Source organism: Panicum virgatum, chromosome 9K (assembly GCF_016808335.1).
Source record: "Panicum virgatum strain AP13 chromosome 9K, P.virgatum_v5, whole genome shotgun sequence".
NCBI classification, from domain to species: Eukaryota; Viridiplantae; Streptophyta; class Magnoliopsida; order Poales; family Poaceae; genus Panicum; species Panicum virgatum.
Window position 1 is genome coordinate 4,906,350 of NC_053144.1, and position 4,315 is coordinate 4,910,664.

General features: G+C 45.8%; 1 long non-coding RNA gene across 1 annotated transcript; it reads left to right on the forward strand.

The window, feature by feature from the left end:
* Positions 1 to 285: 285 nt before the first annotated feature.
* LOC120648479 lies at positions 286 to 2,067 on the forward strand. Its single transcript, XR_005664960.1, has 4 exons — positions 286 to 497; positions 597 to 714; positions 1,607 to 1,680; positions 1,762 to 2,067. It is a non-coding gene; the product is annotated as an uncharacterized LOC120648479 (long non-coding RNA).
* The last annotated feature ends 2,248 nt before the right edge of the window (positions 2,068 to 4,315 follow it).

A 4,315-nucleotide genomic window follows, 5' to 3' on the forward strand; every position in this document is an offset into this window, starting at 1 on the left:
TTAGTGTGACCATAACATTATTCACCAAGACCTACTTTCACTATATGTGTTGTGGGTTTTACATGTCAGAGTTAATCCATGCCCTTGGCAGTCCCTGCTTTGAAAACATGCATGGGTTGAGTATGCTTCTTCTGCTCCTCTGCTCTCGAACGCATAATAACACGTAGTAATTTCGATACCAACAACTCTGCTTCTCTGCCCCCTACTTAACTCAGTCCACCATGCTCGCCTGCACATATATTCGACTTCCTCACTTCGTTGCTCATCAGCACCTCTTGTGTAACTTAGTATTCGGCTCCAGTCAGTGTGTTAGTTCGAAGTATATGAGTTGATCGATCAGTACCGTAAGAGAAGGGCTCTGGTGAGTGGTGATGAGCTGCAAGAACAGGTCGTGCATGTTGTTGACGACTAAAGCTAGGCTCATAGCTGAGGAAGCAACAAAGCCATCTAAGTAAGAATGGAGGGCATCAGGACAAATCCTGAGATTTGCGACCAAAGTAAGCGATGATGATCCATCAATAGTTCATTACGAAATTTTGAATAGCGCATGCAGAAGTTCTCCAAATCTTGTGCACTTATCACCACTTTGGTTGTAGGGGGTTTCTGGTCTTCCCTTGTAAAACCCTCTAGGGCTTTGGAACCAGCGGAAACAGAATGCAAGGACTGAGCACAGATTTGCTAGTACACAGGCTCGCAGCTCAAAGGGGACGAGAGGTGCGTGATGGATCGATCTCCTCTCCTTCCCCTTTATTTTTAGGATAGGAAGTATAGTACATACCCTTGCTAGCTTCAGTAAAGGCTGTCAAACTGTCTTAACAGAAGAAACCACTCCTGCTAGCAAAGAAGAGAACTTAGGCTTGAAGAACGAGAGGCAGCCCGCGTTGCGCGGCAGTGGGAGAGCTTGTCCTGCTGGTGTGATGAGGAGGCAATTAGAGGTGACGGTGTTCTTGACTCCTATGGTGTTGATCGGCGAGGTTTCGATAATGGGAGAACGGTAGAGAATGTATATGCGTATAGCCGCTTTGTTTGTGGCAATGCAACAATAGGTCGATGTTTTGACGAATTTTTCACCATAAATATATCTTTTATTTTTTTCCCCCAGAAATATTAGTGAACCCCACCGACGACATTTACCCTGGAATTAGTAAGCTGCCATGCAAGGGGTAGTGGCTATGAAGTGAGATTCCGTTTTTGAAACAATGAAGCGGAATTTATTTTTTTGATACTTAAGCGGGATTTGAACAGCCTCAGCAGTCAGAAAGCGCCGACAATGCCACAACCACGAGTTTAAGAATCGACGAGAAGGTGGGCCCAATTATAGCTAGATAGGTACAGTAGCTATCCGTTCCATTCACTGCAGCAGTGTACAATTCGCCAGCAGTTAATCTCAATCAGTAAGGTTAGCTCATCATCAACAGACTCAGGCTGCCAACAGAGAACCGCAGCACACAACCCATCTAAGGCATGGCCCACTTTACCAACCATTGCAACTCGATCTTGCCTACCAGTCGGCTCCCAGCTTCCTCTCTATATAAGCACGCGCGAGTGGTCTCACTCTCACCTTACACATTCATTTTCATAATTGTACTACCATGCATTTTTGCAGTCAATGGATAGCTAGGGAAATGGTGAAAACCAAAATTAGGAATGGAAGGCTCCAGGAGAACCTGCATGCTAAAAGTAATATGCTTGGCCTGAATCTTCGTTGAAGCCATAAACAACTCCTACAGACGGGCCTAACAATGTCGCGTTTTTTTGCAGGAACAAGCGCATGTTTCCACGCGCTTCTCCTACCGTGCAGCGCGATCGTGACAAGGTCAACTTCATATTCTCCGTGGAGCGAGAGATTATTGTCCTGCTATTCGGTCATGCGCTTTGAGGTTGCGTCAAACGAAGGAAAAGGGAGTGATGCTTTTCAGTAGCTGGAGCAGGGAATGTTACAGTGGTGGTGATGTTGTACCCATCCCTGCAATATCTTATTTTGTTAACCTTCAAATCAAAACTATTTGTATACTCTATCTATTCATGCGTATATAATGATACAAATCTATTCGTGAGTTCGCACGATGCTTCTGGCTCCATCTAGGCAGCTGGGACCCCGCCAACATCCCGCCGGTGTCCAAACTGTGGGAAGTGCAAGGACAAGCAGGAGCTCCAGCTCGCTCTCTCCCGACAATGTTCCTCCTCTGCTGCTGGTAGCTGTGGCTCCACCAGCATGGAGTCATCTTCAGACATCAAGCTATGAACCTCCGCTACCTTCTTCTGGAGTGTCACAATGCAGCTCAGCTTTGGCGCTGGCGCCTACCTGTCAAACTTCGTGATGAAGTTGAATACTGGAGCAACCTCTTTCTCATGTAATAGGGTCTTCTAGTCCCTCTACTTTTATCTCCTGCAGGCTTACAACCTGCTTTGGCTCAATGCCTTGTAACTCCACACTTTCATCCACCGGCTAACCGGCATGTATGGAAGTTAATTCAGATGGGGCCTGTCCCCCCTCCCCCCCCCCCCCCCCCCGTTGTTTCCTAAAAAAAAACTATTTCCATGACCCTTTGTAATTAAGGGCCGGCATTTTAGCAGATCAACTCCTACCATACATAACTTAAAACGTCAAGATCAAATAGACACCTAAAGAAGGAATTAGGGGCATGTAACCTGTAAGGAATTAGCATCAACTGCATAGATTTTTTTTCCCATGGCCCATTAATCAATGATGTTACTGATGTATAATTTCTACTATTTGCTTGCTTCTAGAATGAAAATCACCCAAGTGCCTTTGTTCCTCTCTTTTTTAAAATTACCATAACATTACCACCGAGACCTACTCTCATAATATACATGTTGTGGGTTTCATAGGTCGGAATTCTTGCCCCTGGCAATCCCCTGCTTTGAAATCACATGGGGGCATTGAGAGTGCTCCTTCAACTACCCTGAAGCGCATGTAGGTCGATAGATGCTAATGGTAAGTTTCGGTGATTAATGACAACCGTATGCGACTAACGTGTGTTTTAAAGAAAAAAGCAATGATTGGATTAGTCTCATATGAAATATGAAAGGAGACCCCTCAATTCGAAACAATCATGCGTGCCAAGGACTCAATTTGAAAGATTAAGGACCTTTCTAGTCTCAAGTGTCACAAGGAGATGAAGGACACTTGATTTAGCTAGGGTTTATAGTTTTTAGTTCTTGACTGTACTATTAAGAGGAGTTCATGAGTTAATAGCTTGACCGAAATTGAGTTGGCCTTAGAAATCTTGCACACTCGCTCAAAAACAGCCCAAGATGGTCAATTGGAGTTAACACAACGCTTGGAAGAAGAAACAATCGAAGTCACATTCGAATCCAAGTCAATTCAGCTGAAAACAAAGAAAAACAGCAGCACTGGTTGAACCGGTGCCCTAGCATCGGAGCATCCGATGCATGGCGGAAGGACCGATGCCCTGTCGGTCTATCTTCTCTGGATGCAGGCAGGAATCAAGTCAAAAACTCTATAGCACCGGTTGAACCGATGGTCAAAAGATAAGCACCGGTGCAATGGAAGTATTTTGTTCCAGAGAGCATGTTTCGGTGGACTTCAACTTCTCTTCAGCACCGGTTGAACCGACGCTTCAGAATCAAAGCACCGGTGCATTAGATGTACTATGTTCCAGAGAGCTTGTTTGAGTTGATCAGTGAATCTATTCAGCACCGGTTGAACCGATGCCCCTACGGAGCATGCACCGGTGCAATGACGCAAGCCTGGATACTGTGTCAGAAACTCAACGGCTACAATTTGGACACAGAGAGACCGGTTGAACTGACGCCTCAACTTTGTCACCCGTCGGTTCTTCCGGTGGTCACGGTTTTTCTGCAGTGAACTTTCAACGGCTATGTGACCTCCTCCACTCTATATAAGGGCACCCCTGGCTCATTTCAGTTGCCTTTGACACCCTGAATACTTGAGGCCACCCTTGAGAAGAAGAAAAAGTGCTTTGAGCAAAAGAGAGAAGATCTAGTACATTGTTTGTGCTTCAACCTTGAAGAATTCATCCTTAGCAAGTGTAGCAAGTGTGCTTGAGCTAGGGCCAACTGAGTGTAGGTCAAGTGAAGGCTTAGGAGCTTGTTACTCTTGGTGTTTGACGGCACCTAGCCGGTCTTGGTGATCGGGATGTTCTTGGTGAGCTCTTGGAGTTTGTGGGAGCCCCAAGACAAGAAGATTGTACACTGTGTGAAGCTCGCCGTTCCGGAGATAGAGAAGGAGCATTCTTAGTGATCACTTGCTCCTTGGTGAAGCAAGGGAGCTATACCCTTGTGTGGGTGCTCCAACGTGGATTAGGGG